The sequence below is a fragment of the Culex pipiens genome, chromosome 3, assembly GCF_016801865.2.
Source record: "Culex pipiens pallens isolate TS chromosome 3, TS_CPP_V2, whole genome shotgun sequence".
In the NCBI taxonomy this organism is placed as follows: domain Eukaryota; kingdom Metazoa; phylum Arthropoda; class Insecta; order Diptera; family Culicidae; genus Culex; species Culex pipiens.
In genome coordinates, this window is record NC_068939.1 from 80,978,115 (window position 1) to 80,993,690 (window position 15,576).

The 15,576-nt window shown below is 33.7% G+C and overlaps 1 protein-coding gene across 1 annotated transcript in view; it reads left to right on the plus strand.

Moving 5' to 3' along the window:
• LOC120414196 (uncharacterized) overlaps positions 1-15,576 on the plus strand; it is a 260,154-nt gene that overhangs the window by 210,410 nt on the left and 34,168 nt on the right. The window lies entirely within an intron of this gene.

Here is a 15,576-nt window from a genome sequence, read left to right on the forward strand (position 1 = left end):
AGGCATTGATTTGTTTTAAGGGCGGGCCATTTTTGTCCAACTTTGGCCAGCCTGGCGAGGGGATGCTTCCCGAGAGGGTCGTTTTTCCCATCATTAGACGCGCGCGGCGTAGCAAATTAGAGTTTTATGATCCTCGTTAACACGGGTGTTCCGGGCAGGGGTACGATGGGCTGGAAATGGAGGGAAGCTGGACGAATCGATTTTTGTGCTCCAATTTCCATTCCTTTGGGAGTAAGGATAATGAAGAAGGTCGTAAGAAACAGTTGTTCTTTGGATATTGTTTCGAAACTTGAGTAGGGGTCACCAGCAGTACGTGTGCTAAAGTGGGTTTGTTCTGTGAGGTCTTTTTAACGCAGAACTTTCAGATTCAATACAGATTTTTGCAACAAGGACATGAAACATTAAACTAAATTATGTTGTAATCCTTGATTTTGAATTTAACTTACTGAATTAACAATGTGAAAAAATATACAACCTTTCTGAAACACGTACTGAACCCAAATCTTTGAAAAAAAAATTCCCCCAACATTAACCTGAAAATAAATATTCCTTCGTCTGCCAACCTCTCAGTATACCTAACCTGTCTGCAATGCACACCCAAATCTCTCCACGTCTGTCTGTCTATCCGCCTGTCACCCAGGTTGAGTTTATATTAAGCTCGCATTTTATTTCATCCCCCCAGGCAAACAGTCGAGGTAGGCTTTGTCTTTGTCGCGTTGACGGGGCGGCGCGCCAGTTTTCCGCAGTCTTCTGTTTTCACGTGGGGCGGTGAAAATCCTGGGAAAATCTACGCAAGGTGATTTTTGGTGGTTTGCTTTTTTGAGACTTTTCGTCTTTTCGCGCGGACTCTGAGAAGCTTGCGCGAGTGACGAAAGAGTGGAAAATTATGTTTCAAGGAAACAATAACAGAACTTTCCGTTGAATTCCTGTTCTGAGGAATTTCGTGGGATTGGTTTTGCGAGTTTGTAGAACGATTTGGTGCGAGCTGAGGAGTTTTTTGCTGAAGGGCGTTCAATTTGTTTGGAGACGAAATTTGCTGCCGATTGAAATGGTAATCAATTTGGTACAAATTTGGGTTTGTTTACGTTGAACTGATTCGAAATGTCAGGAAAAAGTTGTTCAATGAGTTTTCGCTGGAAATAATCGTTACAAGCTCGATTCAAATTTAGAATAAATGTTTTCTTTACAATCAGTTCAATTTGGCTTCCAAGTTTTTTCTTGAGCGTGGTATGTTGTCACACGTATATTAAATTTTACTCATGAAAATGTCAAACTATTGGTGCCAAATTATGCGGTGAAGATATATCACCTGAGCAATTCTCTGAGATTTCGGTCATTCGATTTTTTTTGTATTTTTTAATCTGGCTGAAACTTTTTTGGTGCCTTCGGTATGCCCAAAGAAGCCATTTTGCATCATTAGTTTGTCCAAATAATTTTCCATACAAATTTGGCAGCTGTCCATACAAAAATGATATGTGAAAATTCAAAAATCTGTATCTTTTGAAGGAATTTTTTGATCGATTTGGTGTCTTCGGCAAAGTTGTAGGTATGGATATGGACTACACTGAAAAAAAATGATACACGGTAAAAAAAATTTTGGTGATTTTTAATTTAACTTTTTGTCACTAAAACTTGATTTGCAAAAAAACACTATTTTTAATTTTTTTTATTTTTTGATATGTTTTAGAGGACATAAAATGCCAACTTTTCAGAAATTTCCAGAATGGGCAAAAAATCTTTGACCGAGTTATGATTTTTTGAATCAATACAGATTTTTTAAAAAAATCGAAATATTGGTCGCAAAAATTTTTCAACTTCATTTTTCGATGTAAAATCGAATTTGCAATCAAAAAGTACTTTAGTGAATTTTTGATAAAGTGCACCGTTTTCAAGTTATAACCATTTTTAGGAAACTTTTTTGAAAATAGTCGCAGTTATTCATTTTTTAAAAATAGTGCCCATGTTTGCCCACCTTTGAAAAAAATATTTTTGAAAAGCTGAGAATATTCTCTATATTTTGCTTTTTTGGACTTTGTTGATACGACCCTTAGTTGCTGAGATATTGCCATGCAAAGGTAAAAAAACAGGAAAATTGATGTTTTCTAAGTCTCACCCAAACAACCCACCATTTTCTAATGTCGATATCTCAGCAACTATAGGTCGGATTTACAATGTTAAAACATGAAACATTCGTGAAATTTTCCGATCTCTTCGAAAAAAATATTTTCAAAAATTTAAAATCAAGACTAACATTTCAAACGGGCCAAACATTCAATATTACGGCCATTTGAAATGTTAGTCTTGAATTTAAATTTTTGAAAATATTTTTTTCGAAGAGATCGGAAAATTTCACGAATGTTTCATGTTTTAACATTGTAAATCGGACCTATAGTTGCTGAGATATCGACATTAGAAAATGGTGGGTTGTTTGGGTGAGACTTAGAAAACATCAATTTTCCTGTTTTTTTACCTTTGCATGGCAATATCTCAGCAACTAAGGGTCGTATCAACAAAGTCCAAAAGAGCAAAATATAGAGAATATTCTCAGCTTTTCAAAAATATTTTTTTCAAAGGTGGGCAAACATGGGCACTATTTTTAAAAAATGAATAACTGCGACTATTTTCAAAAAAGTTTCCTAAAAATGGTTATAACTTGAAAACGGTGCACTTTATCAAAAATTCACTAAAGTACTTTTTGATTGCAAATTCGATTTTACATCGAAAAATGAAGTTGAAAAATTTTTGCGACCAATATTTCGATTTTTTTAAAAAATCTGTATTGATTCAAAAAATCATAACTCGGTCAAAGATTTTTTGCCCATTCTGGAAATTTCTGAAAAGTTGGCATTTTATGTCCTCTAAAACATATCAAAAAATAAAAAAAATTAAAAATAGTGTTTTTTTGCAAATCAAGTTTTAGTGACAAAAAGTTAAATTAAAAATCACCAAAAAAATTTTTACCGTGTATCATTTTTTTTCAGTGTAGTCCATATCCATACCTACAACTTTGCCGAAGACACCAAATCGATCAAAAAATTCCTTCAAAAGATACAGATTTTTGAATTTTCACATATCATTTTTGTATGGACAGCTGCCAAATTTGTATGGAAAATTATATGGACAAACTAATGATGCAAAATGGCTTCTTTGAGCATACCGAAGGCACCAAAAAAGTTTCAGCCGGATTAAAAAATACAAAAATTAAAATTAAAGAAAAAAGACCGATTCCGTAGAGAACTGCTCACCTACAGCTTCGAAATTTTGAATATCTCTTAGTTGAAAGGTTTACTTTCAACTAAAATCAACAAAACAAATATTTGAAAATGGAACATTTTCTATTTTTGGCCACCTGCTAGTAGTGGGCAGACTTTTAAACTAGTTGGAATTTAGTGAAAATACTGTAAAACAAAACGAAATTTATATCGTCAAACAAAAAATTAGGGCAATTAAGGAAATCGTCACCTTCTTTGAAGAATATTGAAATAATGCGATTATTTCAATAAATTTGAGATCTGATATTTTTTCAAAAGGTGCAATAATTTGTTCATTTTAGAAATTTATGACAAACATATCTCCTAAGTAGCCGTTCAAAATAATCAATATTAAAATTTCTATATTTCATACGCAAGCAGAATTAAGTGGAACAAATTCTTCTCATAATCTGGTCAAAATCTGTGACTAAGCTGTATAATTTCATACATTTTAATTTTTCAGCTGTCTAATTTTTTTTTAAATAAACTTACGTAAATATAATTTAGAAAAATTCATCAAATCATCCTTCGCTTTGACCTTGGACAGAGTTCAGGGACTATGAAAAATATTTGCATCGGCCTTACTTGAAAACTTTATTTAAAAAAAATAGTTACATTCATCTTTATTTTTCCTTTGCTTTTTCCAACATGTCAAATACCAATGCCAATATAATTTTAATTGTTGTCCTCTCTTGATTTTTTTTTAAAGTCTTCTACATTCCATAAAAAAATAAAAGGACAAGAAGCATAATACATAATTGCTTTAAATTTAAATTTGCATTGAAAAAAATTTTAACCATAAATTGTAAACAATTCAGAATGCATTGTTTAACGTAAATTTTAAACTTGATTTCTAATCAAATTGATCACATTTTTGGCAACACGTTTTTTTGAAACATTTTTGCTTGCCAAAAATCAACGTAAATTTTTACACTAAACAGAAAAAAAAGTTGAATTTTGGAATGTTGAAAATTTGGTAGGTTGAATGTTACCTCTTTTTTTAGTACTATTACCTAAAACATGTGTAAAAATGTGAACCTGATGAATATTTTCTGATGTAATATGACCATTTTTTTGTGTATTCATAATTGTAAGAAGTTTTGTATTGATTTGAGATCAACAATTTTTAAAGAAAAATAAAGTTAGTCTCATTCATCAGTCATTTGATGAGAGGTAATGTGTAAAAAAAAATCGTGTTGGACACAGTGTTATAATTTTTAATTCCTTAGGATTTTTTTTAAATCGTTGGAATTACTCATTACACAGAAAAAAAGTGTTGAATTTTTTATGGTAGAGGTTTGTTTGGTTGAATAATACATTTTTTGAGTAATTTTACCTTAACCCTCCTACGGTATTGGTGTCATTTTCGGCCTTTTTGAAAAATAAATTTGCCAGAACTTTTGCTATAAACATGCTAGAGCCTTGAAAACTGGATTTTTGACAATTTTTTAAAGTTTGGGGTCGAAAAGGACCCCAATACAATTTTTGTGTTTTTTTTATGATACCAAAGGAAGGTTAAAAATGATTAAAAATGTGAACTTTATGAAAATTCATCAAAAACTGATGAAAATTCTCCAATTCCTGATGTACCTGATTTGTATTTTTTTACACAAAATCTGTCACCATTTCTTGATGCATATTACCATCAATTTTTATCTGTGTACCTAAAATATTTTTTCCCCAGAATGAAACATTGAATTTAATTTATAAAATCTAAAGAAAATAGGATGGCTAAATCGTGAATTTTGCAATTGAAAATTCAGCAAAAAATCTCAAAATCGGACTCATTATTTATATTGTCATGAAAATTTTAGTTCAGGGAGTTATATTTTGTATCTTAAACAATTGCTTACTTTTTCAGTAGCTTTCCTTTACACAATTATTCTCAAATAACACATTTTTGCGGTGATTTTAGGCAGTTTTTAAGAGTGCCGTGAAATTGCCCTGAAAATTAAATATTTTCAAAAAATCAAATTATTCGCTCTACAGCATTGCCTTGGCGTTCTCGATTGCGAGATTCCTACTCGAAACTATGTGTCCGAAGGCTTGATTGTTGAGGCAATTGCAAACCTCTTTTTACACCTTAGCTTCCATCCACCCCGGGATTCGAACTGACGACCTTTGGATTGTTAGTCCAACTGCCTACCAGCGACTCCACCGAGACAGGACCCAGGGAGACGACTCCTACACCTGGACTGAGCTAACGACCTAACCTCTAGGTTAGACCGGGGCCAACATTTACTTCCCTTCCGACGGAAGGCGTGATCAGACAAATCTCGTCTCGAAAAATGCCACCGGGACCGTCTGGGATCGAACCCAGGCCGACTGGGTGAGAGGCAATCACGCTTACCCCTACACCACGGTAAAATTGGAAATTCCCATTTAGAATGCAATGTAATGAGAAATCACCAGCTCAAGTTATGAACTCCATACAGATACACTTTTCTGTTCAATAAGATTTGATGATGGAAAGATTTGAAGATATCAAAAAAGGTTATTTTTGGTTATAATTTTGAATTTCATCGAGATACAGATTTTCCAAGATTGGAAAAAAATTAGTTAAATTTTTAACAGCCTTCCTCCGTTATTTTCTTTTTTTCATCTGCCAATGTTTTATGGAGAATCCCGATTTCGAGGAACATTGATTAAATATTTTAATGATTTTTTTTTAGGATTTCAATTAAGAAAGCTAATTTAGTGCAATTGAATTCCATCTTCCATCGCTTTTGCTATCCAAATACTGTTATAAACATATTTATTATAACAAGGAAGCTTCTCATAAGTGTTTTATTTTATATCGTTTCTGAACCTGGCAAACAGAACCAAAAATCATCAAGTTCCCCAAAACAATACATTTTCCTTTGATCCTCTGACAGGTCAATACCACAGCTGCCTCTGTCCTTCTTGCCACACAATCATCCGGTGGGGAAGGGGGCAAACCGGAGCCAGATAAACGCAGAAAAATTCATTAGCATTGTCAATAACAGTGTATAGTGCCGTTATTATTGTCATCTTCATTGGCATTTTATTAACCAGAGTTTCGCTTTCCATTTCCAGTCCAGAATGGGATGCTCATAAGTTATGTATCATTGTTTTTTTTTTCATTCGTCAATGCAAATTGTCAAACTTAGCAAATTAAACTGAATAAAAAATATATTTCATTCAAAGACTACGTAATTTATGCTCACACGCCAGCAGTCATCATCCCTCACGCCGCACGTTATTACGACCAAAGGAACTCCGGCAAGATGGCCATCGCCAATTTTTTGCCATATTTACTGTTTTTGTTCCTTTTCTCTTCTTCCACTTGTTCCGTCATTCGGAAGCTCCGCGCCATTATCGGTAGCTTCACGGACGGAAGCCCGGGACATTTCGGCGCGCACGTAAGTGTGTGTGAGAGAGACTGTCTCGGAAGCATAAAAACTGCAATAATATGCCGAAAGAGGGAAGAGAGTCTGAAACCTATCATTATTTTATTGAGTCGAGAGGGGGTCATCTTCCTTTCTTCGGTAATTTTGGCTTTGGTTGCTTTCTTTCTGCCAAAATAAGAAAAGAAGAAAAAACAGTAGTGGCAGCTCTGACAGAGGGCAGTAGGGCCATTATTATCATAAGTAATTTTATTGCGAAAGTTTTTTCATGCCTTCTGGCAGATTAGCAGTGAAGATCGCTGATTAAAAGGCACTTGTCCGCGTGCGACAATTTTCATGTTTTTTTTTTTGTATTTTTTAAGCGTTGTACCAGATGCATATCGGCGCTATCGTACAATCTTGTCGCAAGTGCATTTTTTTGCCAATTTGAGTTAAGAATGCCGTTTTGTGCAGTTCACAATGCCTCACTTTTTGCAACACAGATCGCCAAAGTTCGATTTCAATCCTGAGATATTCCATAAAAAAATCCGTAAAAAAAACTCCGAGCATTGTTGTCACTTTTCATAAGAAAGAAGTTTTAATCTTGTCATGCTATCTTGCCACACCCTGAAAATTGATGTAAGTGCGACAACTATCCAAAAGGATTTCAGGTCAGAGCGCGTTTGACACACGTGCAAGTCCGACTACCTTAAACATTTGTAATTATAACACGGGGCTTCAGCAACCAAATTCAACCAAACTTTGGGACAATGCACAGAATGTGAAACGTGTTTATTATTGTTTGCATTGCGTGTTCTTTTTTTTTTCATTCATAAGGGTAAACATGACAACGCGTTTTTTCGGAACGTCAAAATGGCGGGTACGACAAGATAGCACGAAAGCGTCGAAATGCACTGGTTCTATTTTCAATGTCGCAAATGGGAATATTGTGAAATTTTCTGTAATTTTTTAATTGAAAACGGTATTTCAAGTTTTTCATTTGATAATGTAGATATAAATGAGTTTACTTCCGTTGACATTTCAACTCTGGAATTTAAATATTTTTAAAGTCCTTTTTTGTAATTGATTATTTCAAAAATACCGGGGCGACAATGATATTTTGATATTTTTATTATGCCAAATAAATATACGAATTGAATAAAAACGAAATGGTTTGGAACAACACCAAGCTTATCAAAGTACCGCAAGCAGTATTTTTCAAGAAATTTGGATAGGTTTGATAGTTAGCTAACTATAAATACGAAAACATTGACAATTAGTTTTATTTGAATACTCTTAAAGTGTAATTTTTTCCTCTATTAATGTATAAATTCAAATCAGAAAACGGACTGCATGAACAAATTCTTTGGACAGTACATTACACTTACAACTGTTAAAATTGGTTTCTTAGTTACAAGTTTTAACTGTTACTGAATCATAATTCAAAAATGTGTTTAGATGTTATGGCATTTTAGTATAACATGTTCTGAGAAAATTTTGATTTATTTTATTTATTTGTGTAGCCTGTTTAATTTTCTGATGAGTTTTGATAAAACTTAGGGCTTATTTATTTTTGAATTGTTATGAACTTAGTTAATATTCAACCTTTAAAATTTCACCTTCCAAATTTTCTGAATTTTTACTGTGTATCCTCACTAAACGATTTGACTTAAACAATTCAATTTGCATTCTCTTAGGAAAAAGAAATGTATGAAACACAGTGACTTTCAAAGTCACCCTGGATTTTAAATTACAACTTTTTATTAAACGAATTTTTAAAGCACCTTTGAAAAAAAAAAACTATTAAAAAAACGTTTTATGGAAAATTTAAAAAATGATCAAACCAAAACAGAACAAAGTTTTGTGGATGCCTTTTGGGTCTCAAAACAACCTTCAGAAATTTGGGAGCGTCAACACCTTGCCCATTGCATTTCAATTTTGTATGGGAATTTGTATGCAAAAACCTTCTTTTTTACATTATGATTTTTATCATTTTATTTTTTCACTAATTTTTTCAAACCAACACAATAGCGTTAAACCTGACAAAATTCTCTAAAATTTTCCCGAAGAAAGTATTGTGCTATCTTGCTCCTGTCAAAAGATACAGCGTCCTCAAAACTGTTTTTTTTGCTCGGAAATCACGTTTTAGACCAGCTTTTAGCACGCTGTATCTATTGACAGAGGCAAGATAGCACAATACTTTCTTGGGGAAAATTTTAGAGAATTTTCTCAATTTTAACGATATTGGTTTGAAAAATTTAGTGCAAAATAAAAATGATAAAAATCTAAATGTAAAAAAAGGTTTTTCTATACAAATTCCCATACAAAATTGAAATGCAATGTGCAAAGTGTGGACGCAACCAAACGCTCCCAAATTTTGATGATTTAAAAGAATTAATCTTGAAACACGTCTTACCGTTTAATAATATTTGAAATATAAATTAAATTGTGTCAATCTAATCCTTTTTTACGGTACAGTCCAGACTCGATTATCCGAAGCCTCGATTATCTGAAGTTTTTAATATCTAAAGTTCGATTATCCGAAGGTTTTTATGGGGCTTCAGATAATCGAATCACGAACAAAAAAACAAAATTCTCGTATTTTTTTTTTATTTTCTTACTTTAAACTTAAAATTCGAGTTCGACGACCCCATTTTAGTCAAATTTAAATGTTTAATTGTCTGTAAAATTGCAAAATGCATTTTTTTCAATATTTCATCCTCACCATTTTGGCCGCCATCTTGGATTTAATAATTCTAAATCACTTTAGAGTAGTTTAAGGGTAGTTTTTTTTTTCGTGATTCGATTATCCGGAGTTACGATTATCCGTAGTGAAATTTGGCGAGGCCTTCGGATAATCGAGTCTGGACTGTATTTGAAATGTTTCCAAAAATAAAGTGATATGCCTATGAATCATCCAAAACAATGTTATCTAACTTGAAAAAATCATATTTTGTTGAAGCAGTATTTTACATGCATATTTTTCAGTAAAATTCAAAAACATTATTAAAGAAAAACTGAATCAACATTCATGGGTAGATAAAAACACTTTTGAATCACGAAAAAAAAATTTCCTCAAATTTCGTACTCAACTCATCATTATTCAACGACAGAAGTTTTAGTTTACACGAACAAACTTCTAGTTCAAAGCCCGCTTCCAACAGTTTTCCCCAACCCATCAAAAGCTCCAATAAATGTGCAAAGTACGGGCCATGACCATAAAAGCCAAAGCAATAACAAGAGGTCGCCCACCAACAACGCAGTCCTTTCAAAGTCGGCGCTAATAATCCTTTTGTTGTACCAATCCCGGCTGGCAACTCCCGTGTTCTCTTGGTATTTAATCGCCAAAAGCGGGGGGATGATGTCACAGCAGCAGCAGCAACGAAATTATCGATTATAATCCCACCAAAGGATCCCAAATTAATCGCCATTGGGTTAGGTTGGAGGCAACAACTAAACAGAGCAAAACAATAAGGGTTTGAACAAGCCATTTTCCGAAAATCGCATATTCATGTACGTCCCGGGAGCGCCAGGCTCAAGGGTAGGAGGGGTCATTCGCATAATGATGGGGTGAGATCGACCCCCTCACATACACACACACCCACTCGATGGTGGACGGCAGCAAAGATTAGCATACACATTAATTCTAAATAATTAGCCAGCATCGCACGCGCTCGGGGGAAGCTTTCCAAACCAAGCCGAACGTTCGTTGGAACAATAAAGAGGCCTCGACAGCGCCACGGCGTTTGGGAGCTTTTCTGCGCGGAAGCGAGCTTGTGTGTGTCCCGCTAATCTCGTTTGGCTCGCAAAAGCTTTGTTGTTTGGGACGGTTGGGTTTGGGGAGAGGGAGCATATGGAGTATGGGGGTGGAGTTGTGCGGGAGATGGATCAGAGGAGTTGTGGTTTTGGGATCCCGATTGGCGCCTTTTCATAGTTGTGATTACCGTGTGGTGGAGAGGTTTTGAGTTCTCAAGTTATGTTAGGAATATTGTAAAACACAAAAAGGAATACAACAAATGATTTCTAAAATCCCAACATTCAAGGCAGATCTAAGAGAGCAATCCTCTACAAAATCGGCCGGCTATATATTTTTATATTTTGTTATTTGGCTCAAACTATGTGGGAGCCTTCTGTCCGCTCAAATCAAGTCCGTCCCATATGTAATTTCGTCAATTTTGAGTTATTGATGCAGTTTGGTTCAAAATCATGTGAACTATCAGAAAAACCAATAAAATTTAGTAGTTTATTCCAGAAAACCGTAGCAAATTTCACTTTTTTCTGACATTCTAACACGTAGCCTTATGGGCGGGACAAATTTGTTTTGCGGACTACCCGGGCAGACGGTGATAACACAATTCATGCCATTTCAATATCAAATACTGTTAAAATAACAGAAAATGTTATGGAATCTTCTTGAAAAATCCATTTTTGCATAAGAGTTTAATAACAGCCAAAACAACTTTGGAATAACATTTGTTGATATGGAAGAATACCTCCAACTGTTATTGGGATGATCGGATTAGTTGTTAAAATAATAAAAATAATAACAAAGATTTGTTCGAAGAATAACTGTAATTGTTATTAGTCTGTAATTACAATAACAATCCAATAATAAAAAAAAATCATACCGACGAATAACAAATCTTGTTATAAATAACATAAAATGTTATTGGCCTAGTATTTTCAAATGTAAAAAAACGTTATTCCCAAGTTATTTTCCATCTGCTCGGGAAACCGTGGTAACTTTGATAGCTGGGGTCAGATTGATAGGTTGAAGATTTTTCAGCAAAATGAAAATTACGAATTAAATACAAACGGTATGGTATGGAACAATCCCGAGCTTCGTAAAGAAGTGCTCAAAGTACCCCATGAAGTGGTTTCCAACCAAATTTGAAATTATCAATAGTTAGTTAGAAAACATTGATAAGTAAGCTAATTTCACAACGCTCAAAGTGTCATGATTTGTCTCAAAGAAAATGAATTGATATCGGAAAACGAACCGCATTATCGGGTTCTGTTGAAAATTTTAGAACAATTAAGATAAGTTTTTTAAATACAAGTTTTATGTGTTATTAAATTATAATTCAAAAATGTTGTATATAAATGATTTTGGTGGATTCCAAAGTTTTTATTTTATGGAAAAATCAATGACTAATGAATTTTATCAAGCCTGGAACTTTTAGTTTACTCAATCTCAAATTAATATACATTTTATTAAAAGTGAGTAAACTTAGTTAAACAAACATTTTAAATGAAACATTTTTAAAATTGTCTGATCTCCTCGAAAAAAAAATATTTTGAAAATTTTGAGTGTCAAGACAAACATTTTATACTCCCAATGTGGAGGGGGTATCCTAAAACTCTCCACGTAGATTGTGAATGTCAGCTTTAGGAAAAATTGTTTCAATTTCTATGAGATAGTATGAGTTTCTATTTGAATGTATTAAGAATCTTTTTTGACGGCAGTTAAATATTAATTTTCAACTGCCAAAAATTTAAATAGGGTGAAATGTAGAGCGAGACGATTCTCGAGATTTTAAATTTCCCGGGAATCGAGAGTTGCATTTTTTTTTGCAAAATCATTAAAAATTTAGAAGAATTATAACAAATTTATAACACTTGAATAAATTTAATATGATGTTGACTTTTTTTTTTTTTTTTTTATTTATATTTATTTAGATTTTCTCTTCCATGTACATTCATTCAGTTAAAATATTATTGAGTGTCCAATCACAATCGATGACTTTTCACCTCAATTTTAAATACTAGCAACTTTCATTTATTCATGAAATATTGTAGCTTTCGCTATTCAGTGATTTCAAATGTAGGAGGTCCTACATGTACAAAAGGGAAAAGGGATACCTTAAAACTAACTTATAAACTATATAAAGAGCGGATCAATGCAGCTGAAGACTGCAATGATTTTTGTCGAAATGCATCAATTATCTTATTGGACATAACATCCAAAGTGTCAACTTCGGCTAATTGATGAAGTTCACTGGTGCTGAACCAAGGAGGAAGTTTCAGAATCATTTTCAGAATTTTGTTCTGAATCCTCTGAAGTTTTTTCTTCCTGGTTAAGCAACAGCTTGTCCAGATCGGCACAGCATAAAGCATGGCAGGTCTGAAAATTTGTTTATAAATTAACAGTTTATTCTTGAGACAAAGTCTAGAATTCCTGTTTATAAGTGGATACAAACATTTAATATATTTGTTACATTTAACCTGGATACTTTCAATGTGATCCTTGTAAGTAAGGTTTTTGTCAAAAGCAAGTCCAAGATATTTCACTTTATCCTCCCACTTTAAATTTACCTCATTCATCTTTATAATGTGATGACTTTTTGGTTTAAGAAAATCAGCCCTTGGTTTGTGAGGGAAAATAATAAGTTGAGTTTTTGCAGCATTTGGAGTAATTTTCCATTCTTTCAAATAAGAATTGAAAATATCCAAGCTTTTTTGTAATCTTCTTGTGATGACACGAAGGCTTCTACCTTTGGCGGAGATGCTTGTATCATCAGCAAATAGTGATTTCTGACATCCTGGGGGCAAATCAGGCAAGTCAGAAGTAAAAATATTGTATAAAATTGGACCCAAAATGCTTCCTTGAGGGACGCCGGCACGTACAGGTAGTTGATCAGATTTGCTGTTCTGATAACATACCTGCAGAGTACGATCCGTCAAATAATTTTGGATAATTTTCACGATATAAATCGGAAAATTAAACCTTTTTAATTTCGCAATCAAACCTTTATGCCAAACACTGTCAAATGCTTTTTCTATGTCTAGAAGAGCAGCGCCAGTAGAATAGCCCTCAGATTTGTTGCTTCGAATCAAATTTGAAACTCTCAACAGCTGATGAGTAGTTGAATGCCCAAGGCGAAATCCAAACTGCTCATCAGCGAAAATTGAATTTTCATTAATGTGCGTCATCATTCTATTAAGAATTATTCTTTCGAATAATTTACTAATAGATGAAAGCAAACTAATGGGCCGATAGCTTGAGGCTTCAGCAGGATTTTTATCCGGTTTCAAAATCGGAACTACTTTAGCATTTTTCCAACTACTGGGAAAATATGCCAAATCAAAACATTTGTTGCAAATTTTGACCAAGCTACTTAAAGTTGCTTCAGGTAATTTTTTAATTAAAATGTAAAAAATGCCATCCTCACCAGGGGCTTTCATATTTTTAAATTTTTTGATAATAGATTTTATTTCATTCAGATCCGTATTAAAAACTTCATCTGATGAAAATTCTTGTTCAGTTATATTCTGAAATTCTATTGAAATTTGATCTTCAATAGGACTCAAAACATTTAAGTTGAAATTATGAGCACTCTCAAACTGCTGGGCAAGTTTTTGAGCTTTCTCCCCATTTGTTAATAGAATATTATCACCATCTTTTAAAGAAGGGATTGGTTTTTGAGGTTTCTTAAGAACCTTTGAAAGTTTCCAAAAAGGTTTGGAATAAGGTTTAATTTGTTCGACATCTCTTGCGAACTTTTCATTTCGGAGGAGAGTGAATCTGTGGTCAATAACCTTTTGCAAATCTTTTTGAATTCGCTTCAGTGCAGGATCACGAGAACGTTGATACTGTCTTCGGCGAACATTTTTCAGACGAATCAAAAGCTGAAGATCGTCATCAATAATGGGAGAATCAAATTTGACTTGGACTTTAGGAATAGCAATATTCCTAGCATCCAAAATTGCATTAGTTAAAGATTCCAAGGCTGAATCAATATCAGCTTTGGTTTCTAAAACAAAATCATGATTTAAATTATTCTCAATATGATGCTGATACCTGTCCCAATTAGCTTTGTGGTAATTAAACACAGAACTATTGGGTCTGGTAACTGCTTCATGAGAAATTGAAAAAGTTACTGGAAGATGATCAGAATCAAAATCAGCATGAGTCACTAAAGGACCACAATACTGACTTTGATTTGTCAAAACCAAATCAATTGTTGATGGATTTCTAACAGAAGAAAAGCAAGTTGGCCCATTCGGGTATAAAACCGAATAAAGACCAGAAGTGCAATCTCTGAATAGAATTTTACCATTGGAATTTACTTTTGAATTATTCCAAGATTGGTGTTTGGCATTAAAATCACCGATGATCAAAAATCGAGATCTATGCCGAGTAAGTTTATTCAAATCCCCTTTGAAATAATTTTTATTTTCCCCAGTGCATTGGAATGGCAAATATGCAGCTGCAATCATAATTTTCCCAAAAGAAGTTTCAAGTTCAATGCCCAAACTTTCAATAACTTTCAACTTAAAGTCACGTAAAGTGCTATAAGTCATACTACGGTGGATAACTATTGCAACTCCACCGCCATTTCGATTCATTCTGTTATTGGTTATAACTTTATAATCTGGATCACTTTTCAAATAAGTGCCAGTTTTTAAAAATGTTTCGGTTATAACAGCAACATGCACGTTATGAACTCGTAAAAAGTTGAAAAATTCATTTTCTTTCGCTTTTAAAGAGCGAGCATTAAAATTCATAATATTGATGGAATTACTTAGATCCATGATTAAACTTCAAGGTAAGAACAACATCATTCGCAAATTTTAATCCAATCTGGATTGCTTCCATCATGGATGTAGCATTACTCATTGTTTGAATCAAACCAAACAGTGAGTTTTGCAAAAAAGTCATTTTTTCAAACGTAACATCGCCGAGATCAGAAGATCCCATAGCGTTGCCAGCAGAAACATTTTCAAATGAGATTTGAGGTACCTGACCAATTTCAGGAATATTGGTAGAGGATTTAAAATTCGTGGATGAACCCGAACCCGAAACGACGTTGGCATAAGAAATATCATTAGTGTTACCTAACTTTTCCACGGTAGGGGTATTTCTAGCATTGTTCGAGTGAGACAGCACGAACGTTTGATTTAAAGATGCAGGTACAACCTGACTTTGAGAAAATTTCGGTTTGGATTTCGGCTGATGCTTAGCACGAGAATCCAAA